Consider the following 18,969-nt stretch of genomic DNA (forward strand, 5'->3'; position numbering starts at 1 on the left):
GGCAATTTATTAATATTATTCATTTTCCCTAAAAAATAATCTTTTAACATCCATATAAGGGGTGATGATATTACTATTAAGTTGTCTTGTATGTGATTGTAATTGATTTCTATGTTAATCTGCTCATGGGCTTGTTTCCATATAGGTGTGTATGAATTACCATAGTGTTATATTTTTAATAACAGATGAGGTAATATATAAATCAATATCCGGTAAATTAATTCCACCATCTTCCCAATCTGGTAAATGTTTATTTAAGGCTATACCGGTTTATTTGGAAACCATAGAAAATTTAAAATTAGTTTATTGTATCTTTGAATAATATATTTGGGAGGTGGCAATGAAAACATTTGTATTAAGTATAATATTTTGGGAAATATGATTACTTTAATAAGATATAATCTGTCTGCTGTTGAAAAGATGTATTTATTCCAGTAATCAATGGTTTGTTTTATTTTGTCTAGTATGTTATTATAGTTAAATATTAGAGAATCTGTTAATTCATTGAGTAGATTTATTCCCAGATATAATAATTTATTTTCTGTTACTATATATTTGGAAAATCTTTTGTTTATATATTTTTTTTACAATTACAGGGCATAATTTTAGTTTTGTTTTCATTAAATTTTAAACCTGAAATATTTTGAAATTTATTCATGGAGTTAAATAGAGCATTCAAAGACTCATTGGCATCTGAGAGAGTTAATAGTATGTCATCAGCAAAGAGTTGAATTTTAAGGTTTAACATTTTATTAATACAAATGCCCTTTATGTTATTGTTTGATCTGATTTGATTTGCAAAGGGTTCTATGAGTAATGCAAATAACAATGGTGATAAAGGGCAACCTTGTTTAGTTCCCTTTTTGATTGTTATAGGGCCTGATCTATGCGATCCTAGTTTAACATATGCAGTAGATTTTTCATATAGTATTTGGATAAGATTATTAAAATTAGAAGGAAAGTTATATTCTTTTAAAACTAGTGAAATAAAGTTCCAGTTAACCGAATCAAAAGTTTTATTAATATCTAATGAGATTACATTTAAATCTAGGACTTTATGTTTGCTCTAGTCTATTAATGTTAGTATTCTTTTAATATTATCTGAAGTATTTCTTCCTTTAATAAAGCCTGTTTGATCTTTGCGAATTAAGAAAGGAAGAAAGTGTTTGATCCTATCTGCGTATATAGCCATAAACATCTTATAGTCTATATTGAGTAATGATATTGGCCTATATGAGGAGCACTGCTTCTCATCTTTATCTGGTTTGATAATTGGGGATATCAATGAATATTTCCAAGAGGGTGGTATGTTCAAATCTTTCTTGGCTATATCATATACTTTTAATAGTAAGGATATGGCTTGATTGGGTATTAATTTATACATTTCTGGTAACATATTGTCTGGGCCAGGTGCTTTATTTGTCTTGAGCTTTTTAATTTGTGATTTTAATTCTGTCATATTGATTGGTTTGTTTATAATGTCTAGTTGTTCTAGTGTTAATTTAATATGAATATTATTTTCTAAGTATTTTTATATCCTTAGTAGGTGTATCTTGAGTGTTTATGGAATTATCGATGTTAAATTGAAGTCTGAATGCTTCTAAAATATCATTTAGATCCGTAACTCTTTTGTTAGTATTAGGAATAAATATTTCTTTTATTTGCTTAGATTTAATTTTTTTTGTTCTATTAATTAAGTGTCTCAGGTGTGCTGAATTAGTAGAGTATGAGTTTATTTTTATCTTTTCTAAGTTAATCATAATCTTATGATGTAACAATTCTGCATACTTATTGATTTGCGTAAGTTCTTGAACTTGAGTAGTATTACCCTTTTGTATTTCCTGTTTCAATTTATCTGCTTTGTTTTGTAAGTCTAGCATATCTTTATTCCATAACTTCCTTTTATTTATGTACAAGGATATTTTCCCATATGTAACTGCTTTCAATAAATCCCAGACATATATTTCTGAAATATCTTCTGTGTAGTTTATTTCTAGAAAATTTTTGATTGTTTCTTCATAAAATTCTTTGAAATCTGTCAATTTCGTGATATAGGAAGGTATCCTACTAATGAGATTTGAATAAAAAGGTGTAAGCTCTATCTCAAAGACTATGGCATTATGATCAGATAAGGGACAATTTATAATTTTGACTTTGTCAGTTTTTGTTATTAGGTTATTGGCAACATATATTCTATCAATTCTAGAGTTAGTTTTATATCTATGAGAATAAAATGTGAAGATTAGTGAGTCTGGTTCTGCAAATTCATTTATATCTTTTAAATATAATGTATCTATAAATTTTAATAGTGCTTTAGAGATAGGTTGTTTTCTTCTTTTAGATTTAGAATCTGTATCTTTTTCATTCATTATACAGTTGAAGTCTCCTGCCAATATCAGGCTACCCTTAGTTAAATGAATTATCTCTTCAAAGTGCTGTTTAACTGTTCTTAATCCTAGTCCTGGGATCCAATATAGATTTACTAATGTATAGATTCTCTTATTTAATTCTATTGAAGCTAGACAAAACATACCCGATGTATCTTGATGAGTAATAAATATTTTAGGTGTTATAGTTGAGTTGCGAAGTAGTATAGCTACTCCTCTTTTTTTGTTTTGTATTGAGAGTTTATTAGTACTGTGTAATTATTAATATTTAAGTTATTTATATCTCTATCTAATAAGTGTGTCTCTTGTAAGAAGACTATTTGTGGTTTATGTAAGTTTATGTACTTGAATATGCTTCTTCTTTTATTCCTATTATTTAGACCATTAACATTTATGGATAAACATTTCATTTCCTAGTTTTGAGTTTGTTTTATACGTGAGTTTATGTAAATATTGTTTATTCTTAGTTACATCTTGGATACAGAATTCAAAAAGTTTTTCTTGTATGGTTTTTGCATGTTTCTGAGTGACACCAAAGTGATAAAATAAAAAAAAAAACAAAGAACTTCCAGACTTGTAATTCTTAACCTTAAAGGCCATTCCCTATCACTATGAGGTAATATACCTCTTAGTTTGGTTAGTGAATCTAACCAAACAAACTTTCTACCCTCACAAATAATATTTGGATCAGTTTCTCTTATCCTCTTAGTTTTTAAATAAAGATAATTGAATAATATATTAAGATCATCTAATCAGCTAAAATATATAAATATATTTCTTACTCTTATCTTATTGTAATTCAGTAATACTTATTTCTAATCAGGTTTCAAAAAGGTACAAATATTTAGACTAAGGTAGTATCATTTCAAAATAGTTTAGGGTATTAATAAACATTTTCTTATGTTAAAATCTATAACTGTATGTTGCAGACATCTGTTGAAAACTATTTACTGACATTACTGTACAATACAATACCATTGTTGTGTAAATGTTTTTAGAATACTCAAGTCCGAAACCAGTGTTTAGATTAGTATTTGCAAAGTCACATTGGAATAAAAACATGAATAGTTCTAAAACCACATCATATTTCATGTTTAACATAAACTGAAATGCAATACAATGTACAAGTATATTAATATTTCTTTAGTGGACATTAAATATGTTCCTCTGATTGCATTTTTCAGCTTTTCAAAGACAGTTCCTATGAATGGAGACAACAAGATCAAGATTTAGACGTCTCCCTTATCTAAGAGACTACTTATAATGTTGTTACTTGAATGAATGTTTTGTTGTTAACACTTTTATCAACTTTCAGAGGGACTTTGTATAATCAAAAAGACACAGTACAGAGGTAAAACTGCAGTGCACTTGACCACATTTTCATAGCAAGCATCTATGTATATCACATATTAACTCTTACAGCTTAGACTGACACTTAACCAGTGAGTTTATCTGCTGACAATAAGTGCTGGAGATATAATTTTGGCTTACTTAACACCAGTAATTTAATCTTATGATTGAATAAAATTTTAGAATTAAACATCAGCAGCTTCTCATTATAGTATTTAAAAAGTATAATGGAGAACATATCAAAATAATGGAAGCTGCTAAGAGTTAAACTATTATGTATGAAAATGTTGCAGGTTAAAATTCCTAACCCACTTTGCAGTAAATAGATAAAATGTATTTAAACTATGGAGTAATACCTTTATTAAGTCAGAAAGGTGCTTAAAAAGCTTGTTTTTTTTTTCTAATATCAGAGGATAGCTATGGTGATCCATGCACTGCAAGAGTATTATTTATCCTGATAATTGCTTTATGACTGTATATAGAAATATTTAATTCAAATAATTAACTGGCATTACAACAATGTTTCTCAGAAAAAGTTGTTTTATACTTAATGACTAGATAGAACGCATCATTGAGAGGATACACTTATCAAATGTCAAGTGCTTTAGCTATAATATAAGTGTCCCCTCGAATTAATCCCTGATGAATTTGCTGCTTACTAAACTTGCAGACTAATATTAGTATATTTTCATGTAGTCATATTGGAACGTGAAAATACAGGTCTGCTGATCAGGAACAATCAGGCTCTCAACTGCTAGACAATGCTATACATTTGTCTGCAGAAAGGTTTGAGAATTACGATTGCATTGTCAAGCATTTTTGTTTACACTAACAGTAACATGATATACCCACATACACTAGTATTGTGTCATTCTTGATAATGCAAAAAGCCAGGTAATATTATAAGAAGGGTGAAGCCACAGCCAGGTAATATAATAAGAAGAGTACAGCTGCAGTCATTACTCAGATGAGTAAATGGGAACAGCATGAGCCATCTAAGGAAGCATAGCTCGCTGAGCACCTGCCACAATGTATATTCACAACGCATGGTAACTTAGTAATAAATTAGGGTGTGAGCTAAGCCTCTCCCTCTGCTACTCAAATTGGATTCAATACAATATATGTGTAGAACACAGATGCTTTGACAAAGTTCAAACCTATATGGGATATAAATATTGTATAGTTAACACATTGGGTTAAATCCTTTGTTGTTATGTTACTTATTATAGTTGTTTATATGATTATTGCTTTTACTTTCCCTATCTAGTATATTGTACTGTTATTTTAATGTTTGATTTGCTAAATGTACATTTAACCTTCTTGTTACAGCCAATTTGTCCACTTGAGGGCATAGTTTGGCAGCAGGACATTAGTAGTATTTTTATAGGAGCACCAGTGTGGCAAACGGCAATTTTCCTTAAAATAAACCTGCCCGTTGCTTGACAGTTACTAGTTTCTTTAAAGAATTTGTAAAACAGCAGTGATTCTATTTGCTGATGATTAATTTCTGCTCTTTAAACTCTGCTGTACAAAACATAGTAAGGGATAGCTAAAATGTCTGGAAAACTAAACTGACAGAAAGGGATGAACTTTCTGTAGTACACTGCTGTCCCTAAGAATGTCCTCACCTGCTTTTTGGTAACAGATGCAGGTCATGCCTGAATGGCTTCCACTTTGTCAGGTTCTCCCTGATCTTACCACTCCCCACTCTATGTCCTAGGTAGGAGACCTCTACCATACCCACCTGACATTTGCTTGGCTTAATGGTCATCCTTGCCCTCTGTAGTCTGCCCAGCACCTCCCTGACATGTTGAAGGTGCTCTTGCCAGGAATGGCTGTAGATGGCAATATCATCTAGGTAAGCAAGGGAAAAATCTTCTGCTCCTGCTAGGATATGATCTACCAGCTTTGGAAAGTTGCATCTTTGTGAACTCATACAAGCCAAAAAGAGTCACAAAAGCTGACCTCTCTCTAGCACTGGGAGTCAAGGGCACCTTCCAGTAACCATTGGTAAGATCAATTGTTGTAAGAAACTTAGCCCTATCCAGCTGCTCTAGGGCCTTATCTGTCCTAGGCACAGGGTAAGCATCTGACTGTGTGTGACTATTTAATTTCCTGTAGTCCACACAGAACCTGGTGATGCCATCCTTCTTTGGCACCAGCACCACTGGGGAGGCCCAGGGACTGTTGGACTCTTGAATTACCCCTAGTTCCAGCATCTCCTGTATCTCCTCCGTCAGAGTCTCTCTGACTCTCTCAGCTACCCTATAAGGGGCCTTTCCTAATATGCCCTTGGGATCCTGTATCCACCTGATGCTGCACCAGGTGGGTGCACCTTGGTTTCCCAGTGAACATGTCCCCAAACTCCTGTAACACTGCTTGGAGTTCTCAAAATTGGGTAGGAGATAGCTGCTGGGACATTGCTACCCCTTCCACTGAGGTGTCAGTCCGAGTCTCACTGAGGAGATCAGTCACCAGATCTCCCTCAGACTCCTCCTGCAATCCACTGCAAATGCTCAGCACAAGGGCTACCCTATCATGGTAAGGTTTCATCATGTTAACATGGTATAATTTGTGCCCCTGCTTCCTGCCTAGCAGTTCCATCATGTAGTTAACATCACTTACCTTTCTTCCCACCTTGTAGGGTCCCTCCCAAGCTGCTTGCAGCTTGTTGTGTCTGACAGGAATGAGAACCATTACCTGCTGCCCTACAGCATACTCTCTAGCTCGAGCATTCCTGTCATACCACACCTTTTTCTGTTGTTGGGCTTCTGCCAGGCTTTTCTGGGCCAAGCACATGAGTTCCCCGAGCCTTGTCCTGAGGTTTAAGACATATTCCACAACAGACTCCTTGTGAGATTCACACTCACCTTCCCACTCATCATGTATTAAATCTAGAAGTCCCCTCACCTTATGCCCATACAGCAACTCAAAGGGAGAAAAACCTGTGGATTCCTGGGGAACCTCTCTGTAAGCAAACAGATGGGGCAAATAAAGTGGCAGTTGGTGACTTAAAATCAAAGGGGGGGCTGCATGGGGTGGGGCCAAGTAGAAAGGGGTGGGGGAAACTTCACAGGGTGGAGCTATGGTATAATTGGATCAACACTGATTGTGCTTACCATTTTACATAAATTAACTGCTCAGTCGCTATTGTACATGCTAAATAGTCTACCAAATACTAGACTAAATCAATCGCATTTCAGAGCTAATGAGGTGTTTAGGTTATATATCAGCACAAAACCAAAACATCTCTAAACAGTAAAAAAGTAGTTGGTCTTGACTGTATGAAACTATTATGATTACACATGATGTAAACATACATTGCATTGTATCAGGCATCTGCATTTTGTACAATGCCAAGTGAAAAGTAAGATTCAGAAATCCCACTGTACTATCTTATTATTCACAGTTCCAGGTCGCTCCAATGCCTAATGTGCCAGTGGTTCTGAAAGACATTGACACAGGCTTGTATGACTGCTAACCTTACCAAAATAAACATTAATCTTGCAAAGCCAGAATTATAACTGTATAGAGCAGGGCCAGTCAACTCAATTCATTCACAAACAACCCCCCCCACACCCATTACCGAGCAAAAGTATCTGCTTTGACCCTGCCAGGATTTAATTAACATACTTGCATTAATTTCACTTAGTTGACAGAAACATTAGTCACAACATATGTGTGTCAGCTCACCTTACACTAATGCATATTTCATATTATTTATTTTACTTTTTTTTACCCAGCTTTGTCCAACTGTCTTTAGTTGAAATGCACCTTTTCAGCATATGTCTGAAGAGAAAATCTCTTAAAATATTACAAACATTTTTAAACAGACATTCAGTATATACATGAACAGATATGAAATAACATACAGTTAGAATGACTCATACATTTGATAATTAGATTGCATTCAACTGAAAGTACAGACAACCATTACAGTCTTGCAAAGCCAGAATTACAACAGTAAACAGCAGGACCAGTTGCTTCATTCACACATAGCCCCAGTCTCTATTGCTCACTCCACATGCAGTATCTGAGTTTATCTTGTGAGGTTAAATAATAAAAAAAGAATAAAAGACAGCACTGTTATTAATATATTTTTTTTCACATAAACAGTAGTCAGAGTTCAGAGCTTGTGGCTGATCTTACTTCAATCAAATGCATGTTACTCTTGCAAAGTAAGTCAGAAGTACAACAGCAAGGCCAGTCATTTCATTCGCACATACTAGGCATAGCCCTCAGCCCGATTGCCTACCCATAATATCTGCTTTGATCCTACAAGGTTCAAAATAATTAAAAGAAGACAATGATTACATTACTGTATTTCTTTCACATCACATAGTCAAGAGCTTGTAGGTGATCTTACTTCAGTTTTTTCATGCACTTAGTCATGCAAGGCTAGAGTTTCAACAACAAAACATTCACATGCCATCCCAATCTTTCTTGAGTGACCCTGCAGAAAGATTAGGTTAAAAAAAAACACATTTCATCCACAAGTAGCCCACAAAACACACTGCATATCTAGTATCTGTTTGACTCCTGCTACTGTATTTTTATTAGAACAAATATATCCACAGTCAAGCAGCTTCCAAAGCACACTGCCTGCTTAGTATATAGTTAACCCTATCAGGATATTATATTAAATAAATCCATCAACAGCCCCCAAAGCAAGCACACTACCTCCTTAGTATCTGGCTGACCCCGCCAGGGTATTATATTAAAAAATTCATCAACAGCCCCCAGAACACACTGCCTCTTTAGTATCTGGTTAACTCTGCCTGGATATTATATTGCAAAAAATATCAACAAATAGTCCCCAGTACACACTGCCTCCTTAGCAGCTGCTTCACCTTGCCAGGATATTTTATTAAAAAACATCAACAGCCCCCAAAACACACTGTCTCCTTAGTATCTGGTTAACCTTGCCAGAATATTATATTAAAAAAGTATCCATCAGCAACCCCCCCCCCCCGCCCCCCAACACACTGCCAACCTACTAGTATCTGGTTGACTACTGCCAAGAAAAAAATGCATAAAGTCAAGTGTATCTGGTTGACCCTGCCATGAAAAGAAATACATACGTTTCATCTGACTGACTGATAATAATTATTAAGTCAGTCAGTTCACAATTAAGTGCAAGCACTGTTTTTTTTCACATCATCCAAAAAATGTATTTCGCTCATCGTCCAATGACTGCACAGTGCAATTAAAGCACAGGAGTGGAACTTCAATGGTTTCCATTCTTTATACACTAACCTCAGCAGCCATGCCATGTATGCAGATTACATGACAAACTACCGACCCTAACAGTCCATTTTTTAAATAATATTCCTGTGGTTAAAACTGAAACTGCAGTGTTGGTGCTGCGGTAGCATTGTCGCCTCACAGTAAGACGTTGTCCTGTTCGATTCTCAGCTAGAGCGTCTTCTGCGTGGAGACATGCATGAATGGGCGTACCTTCGTTGAAGGTTGTGCATCAGAGCTGGCAACTCAGCACGTAAAAATCTACTGCCAGTCATTAGCAGACAGGAGTTCCGCTGTGGCGACCCCTAACCCCTGACCCCTAAGCCGAAAGGCGCAACAGCAACAACATTCCTGCAGTTAAAACTGCAATGGACTTCTGGGCATCTTCTTTGATGCCCACCTACTTTTTAATCCAGACTGCTTTAGGACAGTAAACCAGAATACAGTATATTAAGTTGAGGTTAGGACAATAAACTAGAATGGTAAGAGGTTTTGTTATCATTGTAATAATGCAAACCATAAACCACAAGACAATATCTCTAAAGAAGCCAAATGCCATATGTGTCAGAAAGAATATATGAGCAAAACATATCATAGAAAAATGCACTCTCGATTTTAAGAATAAAAATAAAATAAAATATTTTATTAAAACAAATCAAAATATGTTTGAATTAAGAAGCAGTATTGTCAGTGTTTTTTTACTGGTAAAGAGAAATGAAATGGAAATTGATGCAAATACAGCAGTGTCTGTATGAAAAGTTAAGAAAGTGATATGAAGCAGCCGTGTCAATTATATCACATAAAATGTTCACAAAGTAATAACTACAAGCTAGCACAGTTAAAGTTAAAGATTATACTGGAAATAATTTATCTCTACTGGGTCAAATTATACGCACATCAAATAATTGTGGTGAAAGGTGAAAGTCCTGCTTTGTGTGAGACTTACTTTTTTTTTTGTATCCTCCTTGTCACTAACCTGCTGCTATAATTTCCTCCTTCCTTTTCAGTTGAAGCTCTGCCGCTCGCCTTTTTCCATTTTCTAATCCAGCACCATAGCCAGGTCAAACAAGGTGCACTACCCTACTCCAAACCAAAGTACTGCTGCTGACTGTTTCTTATTCTCTTTTTCCCAGCACACAAAGTGCGGGAAGAGAGCGAGAAGCAATCAGTTGCCATCCATGTCAAGTACTTGACTGCGGAGATGGCAGTCTGATCCTGTTCCACTTTACTGCTGTTACAAACCGCATAGACTTCTGGGCATCTGTACACTGATGCCTTCTACTCTTAAATCTGGACTGCTTTTACAGCAGTCTGGATTTACAGAAACTTTTTTTTTTTTTTTAACCCGGAACTTGCCAAGCATGCGCAGTTTTAGTTCCGGGACTTTAACAGCAAGTTAGTCAGACTCGCAGCTAAGCAGCCAGTATACAATTGTATACTAAATATTTTATTTTTTAAAATGTTATTCTTTCTTTTTCTTTCTTTTCACAGCTTGGAGGGCCTGCAGCCCTGCAGTCCGATGGCACAAACTGTCCCTGGGCAAATACTTGTCCCACTCCCTCTTAAACTGGTCTGCAAATGCCCGTAGCATGGACTTGATTGTAGAGTTTAACCTCTCAATAAGACCATTAGTCTGGGGATGGTAGGGGGTGGTCTTCAGGTGCTTCACCCCACAGGACTTCCACAGACAAGCCAGCAGGTCTGACATAAAATTGGCACCTCTGTCAGTCAATATTTCTTTTGGAAAACCTACCCTGCTGAAACACTCTAACAAAGCATTTGCCACCTTTTCTGCCTCAATGGAGAAAAGAGCCACTGCCTCAGGGTATCATGTAGCATAATCCACTACCACTAGGATATACCTTTTCCTTGTGGAACTTGGGTACTCTGAGGCCCTACAATATCCATAGCTACCCTCTGAAATGGCTCCTCAATCATAGGCAAAGGCATCAAAGGAGCTCCCACCTTGTCTCCTGCCTTGCCTGCCTTTTGGCACTGCTCACAGGTCCTGCAGTACCCTGTTATACCTCTGGAAATTCCGGGCCAATAGAAGTTCTGCATAATACGTCTCTTGTACATTTTATCCCCATATGACCTGCAAAGGAAATATCATGGGCTGTGGCTAGAAGCAGCAGACGGTAGGCTCTGGACACTACCAACTGCTGTACCCTCTCACCTTCTAGCCCTCCCTCAGGGGTCCACTCTCTATACAGTAACCCTTTGTCCCAGTGTACAGATTCCCTCTTCCCTTGGAGAATCAGGTACCTCCCTAGCTACCTGCCTCAGACCTTGCAATGTAGGGCCTGAGAGCTGAGCTTGTCTCAACTCTCTCTTTGTAACCCTTCCCAGCTCCCCCTTCCACAGGAACTCTGGCATCCTCTGACAGTGGTGTCTCACTGTCAGCCTGGGTACTACTACCCACCTCTACCTTTGCAGTCCCTCTGGCCAAGAGAACATCAGCACCTACAAGCAGCTGTAGCTCACCTTCAGTTTCACTGCTACAGAGTAGCTTCCTCCCTGAAGTAATCACCTCACCAGTCCTGGCTGCAAGTATGCAGTCTGTCTGGGTCTCCCCCAGGCTGCCAGACTCACATGCTTGTCTCCTAGCCTGACTGTGTGTAACTGCATAAGCACATGGTACTGCCTCATCCAAATCCTTCCCTATCAGGACATCTGCAGGATGGTAGTTTGGTACCCTTGTTGTCTCAAGACAACCTACTATTGGCATTTTGTCTTTCATACTTACTGGCTTTCTCACCTTTTGTTCCCCACCTTGCCTCCATGGACATCTGTATGCCACATTGCCCCAGTAGTTGCATTCAAAACATTTAACCCTAGGTCCTGGACATGTACCTGGACTAGTGGCTTCCCCTGCTACTGGCAGATTCTGTTGGGGCAGTGTGTGCTGCCCACCATGGGCTCCCTTAGACCCATGAGCAGTACTGGAGGTCCCCTTCCTGTGCAGTGATGCCCTGCTTGCTAGGTATAGGTCTTCCTTCTTCCCCAACTCCTCTGAAGTAGCACATTGTCTATCAGCTAACCAGATCCTCATGTCCTCAGGCAAAGTGCTAAGGGCTTGTTCCCTCACCGAAACGTTTGCCAGCCCTTCAAAAGTGGTGACCTGGCATCCACTCTCCCACTTATGAGAATAAGTGCTCAGTTCAGCAACATATTCACATACACTTTCATCTGTCTTACATCTATGCTCACAAAACTTTTTCCTATATGTTTCAGGTGTTAGCTTAAAACATTCTAACAATTGATTTTTAACAGCAATATAGTCAAAATATTCACAATCAGCAAGTTTAGACAAAACAGTTACAGCTTTACCATGGACTAAGGGGGTCAGGAACCCAGAGCCTTTGTTCAACATCATACTGTTTACATACCCTCTCAAACATATGAATTAAACTATCAAAATTATCCCCCTCTTTAAACTGTGGAAGAAGTTTACTGACCTTTTGTGCTTCTGGGGTCCAGTTACTCCCTTCCCCATTACCTCCATGACCCTGGTGTAGAGTCAGCATCTCCTTCTCATGCTGCCTCTGCCTCTCCTTTTCCTCAGCTTCCAGGCGTATTAGTTTCTCATTCTCCTCAGCCTGCAACCGTCACAGTTTCTCATTGTCCTCATATGTATTGTTCTCATATTTATTTATATATATATATATATATATATATATATATATATATATATATATATATATGTATATAGACATTTAACAGAAAATAAAACACTGTAAATGGCAAGAGAACTTTAGTAAAAGTACAGTAAGTGCTTTTGCAGAAAATCTGCTTCATCAGACCAATAAAACAATGTAATCAATATTAGTTAAATACATAAAATACAGCTCAAATCACCCAATAAAATACATCATTATCAAGCATGTGGCCAAAACACTAAGAATACTTTTTGCTGTGGTAGGTAGGTGCAATTTCTGCTATCTTATTGATAGCAGTAATGTATTTATACATCCTGGGACTAACAAAAGGTATTATTTTAGAGTGAAAGCTAATTGTACTTCTAGACATCTAGTATATTTAGCACAGTGTGAGTTATGTAATAAGTTTTATGTTGGCAAGACCGATCATTCTGTCTTAGAGCATATGAGAGAGCACGTAAGGGACATTAGACAGTACAATGAAACTAATTTTTTTTGGCTAACCATGTTATGGAAGAAGGACAGACTCATACATTTAAATGTAAAGTAATTGAATTATTAAAGGAAGATGGAAGATTGGGAGTCTGTGTGAATAAGACTGAGACTAGGGAACGTTTTTGGATTTTACAGTTACAAGCTGACAAAAATCTATGGTCTAAATGGTAAGGTCTCTAAGACCAGCATTGAAGCAAAGAGGATTATTTAAATGAGCTTAATTAGTATTCAAATGTTTGGGTCACATGCTTGATATTGATGTATTTTATTGGGTGATTTGAACTGTATTTTATGTAATTAGCTAATGTTGATTACATTGTTTTATTGGTCTGATGAAGCAAATTTTCTGCGAAAGCGCTTACCATACTTTTATTAAAGTTCCCTCACCATTTACAGTGTTTTATTTTCTGTTATATTGTTCAATATAATCACTGTTAACTGCTCGTCACTGGTTTGTTTTATTTTATTATATATATATATATATATATATATATATATATATATATATATATATATATATATATTTGTGTGTGTGTAAAGACACACACACACTCACACGCAGAGTCATCAAGTTTATCAGTCTGTACTTCACTGAATTGAATTTTGGTTTATTTAGTTAGACTCACTTGCATCGCTGAATGAAAGAAATGTAGATGGCTGCTGTGTAGTAGTAGTGTAAGTAAACTGATATGTTCACTAATTTACACTGCTTAGAGATAGCATGAGTTGTGCTTCTGCTGAGACTGGAAGACACTAGGACAAGTGAATTGTTCCTTTTCCCCACTATTGTGCAATCTCAGGTTTGTATAGTTAAAGGCAAAAGAAGAAACCCCCCCCCAAAAAACACTGTTTTCCATTTCAGTTATTTATTTTATTTTGACAGGCTTCTTCATTGTCAGTCAGTTTGATAGTTTGTGCTCCTATCTCAATACTCAACAGATAACGCATTTGTCTTTCGTGCAGAAGGCACCAGGGTGTAGGATCAAATGTTTAGTCAGGCAGTTGGCACAGAGGTTATGGGTTGCAAGCTGTAGTTCTTGTGATATAGGGTTTGTTTCCCTCAGTCCTCATTTGTCTTCTGTGTGACCTTGAACAAGTTACTTAACTAAACAATCCTCCTGGGTTGCCCCTGAAAAGGGACTGTTTGTCCAGTGGACTTAACCAGTTACCAGTTATGATTATTAGGTTCCCTATTATATCATCGAAGACGCATTCTTTCGAATGCGTCTTGATCAAACTTGAAAGCACAAAACAGCAAAATACTGGAATGGCATATAAGCAAATTCTTTCCCAGGGAAAGAAATCGCTTGGCCGCCTTCATTATTTTGCTGTTTTTGTCACTATAGTGCAATCTCAGAGTTGGTATATTTAAGTAGGGGGGTGTGGGGGGCAAAGCCCCCCACTTTATGCAATGTTTTAAAGGTTTTTTTTCTTTTTTGGAACAGCGATTTTTTTCCCTGGAAAAAAAATTGCTGTTCTAAGTGTTTGGGATTGTAAGCTTTCACTTACATGGGGTCGATAAATCAGCGTTTGCTTTTATAAGCATTCGCTGATTTAATATAGACTCTGATTATTATACGTGTGTGTTGATAAATGCACTTTTAGCAAATTGTAAATTGTTGAATAAAATTCACTGAGTACACATTTCATTAAAAACAAGTCAAAGAATCACATTTCAAACAAAATGTCAAATACAGCAAATACTCCTTCAAAACTTGGTTTCAGGGAGAAGAGGCTACCTCCCTGCCACCACCTTACTTAAATATGCTAACTCCAAGGACATTTAACCACAAACAAAAGAGAAAACACCACTCATGGTAAATCACTGCTGCTACACAAGCTCTTAAACATGTAGAGACAGCAAAATGGTCAGCATTTGCAAGGTATAAATGATGCTCTAGACTAAACTGTAATGTCTACTATCCCAAGTTTTTTAACTACACCATCATTGATTTAATATACCCTTCTGCAGTTTTGTATGAAATGCGTTTTTGACAAAAAATGTATTCGATGAAAATTAATTCAATGATTTGTGATTCAACTGAAAGTTCATTAGATGAAATGAATTAATGACTGTGAGTGTATTTATATATATATATGTGTATATATATATATATATATATATATATATATATATATATATATAGGTCTGCTTTATAAAACCTAAATCCCACTTACCTGACTTTCATAATGCTGAGACGAAAAAGTCGACAACCTCATAACACCAACTTTCCGGAATACCAACTTTCCACTCCAGGTAAGTAACTGCTTGGCCAACCTGAAAAATAAATTAAAACGGAAGCAAAGTAAATGCACCTCCCCAACTAAATATATCAACTCCAAGTTTGCACTGCTATAGGGGTAAGGGGCAAAGTTCAACATGGTGGCCAAGTGGTTACTTACCTGGTGTGGAAGGTTTGTGTTCTGGGATGTTGGTGTTATGGGGTTGTTGATCTTTTTGTCTAAGCATTATGAAAGTTGGGTAAGTGGGATTTTGGTCTTGTGAAGTAGACCTGTATAGATATATGTATATATATATATGTACAGCAATTTCCATTTAAACGTTTCAAAGTTTCAAAACTTTGATCTTATGGTCTCAATCATAAGAAATTCGAAGTTTTGAAACTTAAAAATTTAAAAGTAAACCCATATATATATATATATATATATATATATATATATATATATATAGATAGATAGATACAGATATAAATATAGATTTACATTTACATTTATATATTTGTAGGCGTAATGTCACTTTTACCTAACATAGTAATGTCTAAATGTACCATTTCTAGGCTACAAAGTCCGATAACCATAATATATGTCTAATGTGACATAGTCTAAAAACACATAAGGGCATGGAGTGAGATATCTCTGCTATTATGGTATATCTGAGTACCCCCCCTCCCACTTCAAAGTGTAGTTATTCTAATCTTCACAGTTCTGTTCTTAGAGTTACTTGGAAATTGATAATATAAGGTCTTCAGCTTTGGGGGTTTGATATTATGAGTTTAGATGAACTGTGGGTAGAGAATGTAATGGTGAACCAATCCACTAATATAATGCATCCATTTTTCTTTCACCTCGTATTGCTCAAATGAGCCTTGAAGTCAGTAATTCTGTCTTCTCAAATCTAAAAATATGCAATTTCAGAGCTTAAATTGTGATTTAGTTATCAGACCTGTAGGATGTGGAGGGGCATTTGGGCATTGCTACAGGCAAACATACATATTTTGGCTTAACTGAAAAATCTGAAAACAGATTTTAAGGCACAAACCCAAAAGTTTCACCATATTTTAAGCTTTTGCTTTGTTGTTGTGGGAAATTACCACAAACTGCTAACAAATTGTGATTTTTTTCTCTTTCGATTGCTCTGTTACTTTAAACAGGTGTCTATTTGTGGCTCTGTTGTTTATACTGAATCATGTACATGCTTACACTCACTTTTGAAAATAGTATTAAAGCACCTTGTTTACATTTTTTGGAACAATACCTTTTTACTCTGCAGATTGTGTTGACATGTTTCATATTTTTTTTCTCACAGCTGGTTAATTTTAAGTTTGTTTGTTTGTTGTACAGTAAAGTGGAAGCATGTAGCTTTAAAGAAATGAGAGAACACATCCAACAAAGTAACATCTGTTATGTTAGTAGTGGAATGTGACAGGGAGACATAATAATTTATTTGTTTGTGCATTTATTTATTTAGTGAGTTATTAACAGGTCAAGCAGACTTGCCCAAATAAACTTTTCAGTCATAACCCAGCTCAGAGCAACACACATAGAGATAGGTAATGTAATATGGTATATTCAAATTTTAATATAGTTACAATATTTAGTAATCCAGCTACTCAAATGCACAAGTTTGACAGTAAAGACAAAGTAGTTAATGATGTGTAGGTATTGAAATATTGCAGTGAGTGTTTTAAGTGGAAATATTATAAACCTTTTACTTGGTATATTGCTGGCTCAAAGACCATTTTCAGCTACAACCTGGATTAGAGGTGGCAAAAAACAATTATGTATTACAACAAAATATTATAACATGCACAACATTATAAAACAATATAAAAATATAGACAAAATCTTAGAGAGTATGTAACTAGATAATGGCTACTAACTACAGTGAAATACAATTTAAACGTTTATATATACAATTTAAACTTGCATACAAAGGTTGTAAGGTTATTGTAGAGGTGAGAAATATAAAACACATAGCTAAGATAAATAGACTGTACTTGTTAAGATAAAAAAGCTTTACCTATGGAAATTGCAAGGAAATCATATTCACATATCCCTAAATGATACCAAAACAATAACTAATGTCCATTGATATCAAGGGGTATCAATAACTGAAGGATAATAATATATTTATATGGGAAGTATCAATTATTGTGATTAGATTTACATTTATATTCTTCCTTAAGTTAGGCAAGAAGTTTTGGTCTGAACACGTAGAACTTTTTGATTATCCTAATTTCATAAAGGTGCAGATCACATACAGCACATTTAGTCTTGGTAAAGGATAAAGTAAATGTCAACTACTGATCAAAAAGTAAACCATTTTGCTGAAAGACTGGTGGAATTAGGTAACCTTGTGGGTATTTATCTTCAATGATGGGTTACCTTGACAATGTTGGTATGTGCCAAAGCTGTTGACTTATTGCAGTTTACTACCATTTGTCTGGGCTGTAGTCATTTATAAGGTGTCTGTCACTATGCAGAGTTGAAAATGTATTTATTTGTTTATTTTGAAACAGAAAGATTTGAACTAAGGGCTATAATATCTCCAACATGCAGGGTGCAGTTAATAGATGGATGTCCAAATAAAAATATTTTATTAAGCAACGGTCAGTGACTGTGCCCTGCAAGACTCCTGCCTGAAGAATGTGAATGAAAGATGTCAAATTCCTACCAAAGACTATATATGTTTTGCCTTTTGAGTTTGAGCTGTACCAATGTAAAGCAGAGGTTCCGAAACTGTACTGAGCAAATATGTTACAAAATAGAGAATAATTGATTGATTCAAATGCATGCTTACAATCTATGAATAATTTGCTTATAAGGTATCCTTTCTTCATAGATTCATTCATTTGTTTTGCAACTATATAAATGGCCATGAAGCTATTATATTGTACTTTAAGCTATGGCAGCTACTAGCTAGTAAGACATATTTGTTGATATGTTCTATGAACTGCTTATAGAAGAATTTTTGGCATTTGGAAAAAGAATGAATGTCAAGTAGTATGCAACACGAGGGAAGTTTAAGACTATAAAACTCCCAAAATACATTTCTTAAGTAAAAGTAACAGTGTAAGCAGTGACTAGAAGGTGTAACATTGGATACAAAGTAATGTTTCAGGAGGTTAATAATCTAGTAATTTGTCACAAATATGTCTCTCAAATAAAAAAAAAAAACAAGAAACAGCTGTAATGGTAGTACCCAGACTGAGCAGGCACAACTTCTTTCCGTAATAGAGTAACATAGGCTAAGGGTACTGGATGTACCATATTTATGCAGACTAGTACTACAACGCACAAGACTAGTTAAATGTACAACACATGGTTTGGATAGGGAGATGAGATAGATGTCTAATGACTGCTCTGTACTTTTTGCTTCTGTCTACTAGGAATTAGTAATGACCTTAAGAACATTACCATGAGACACAGGTGCCTGTCATTACTAAGGTAAATGGGAGGTCTGCAAAAGATGGCAGCAATAGTTTGGATTTTTCATTGTTTGTTAATTACAGCAGTCTTACATACATGGATATCAAAGGCAAAATGATTCCAGTATGACACTACTGGCTGAAATAAAGAAATGTAGACAAGGC

General features: G+C 35.7%; 1 long non-coding RNA gene across 1 annotated transcript in view; it reads right to left on the reverse strand.

Annotated features, from left to right (window-relative positions):
- Positions 1-15,414, reverse strand: part of LOC122794140 — a 104,313-nt gene extending 88,899 nt beyond the window's left edge. The window contains exon 1 of the long non-coding RNA XR_006363617.1: positions 15,314-15,414. This is a non-coding gene — a long non-coding RNA (uncharacterized LOC122794140). The remainder of the gene's footprint in view (positions 1-15,313) is intronic.
- Between the last annotated feature and the right edge of the window lie 3,555 nt (positions 15,415-18,969).

The sequence above is a fragment of the Protopterus annectens genome, chromosome 2.part1 (assembly GCF_019279795.1).
Source record: "Protopterus annectens isolate FY-2018-M chromosome 2.part1, PAN1.0, whole genome shotgun sequence".
NCBI classification, from domain to species: domain Eukaryota; kingdom Metazoa; phylum Chordata; order Ceratodontiformes; family Protopteridae; genus Protopterus; species Protopterus annectens.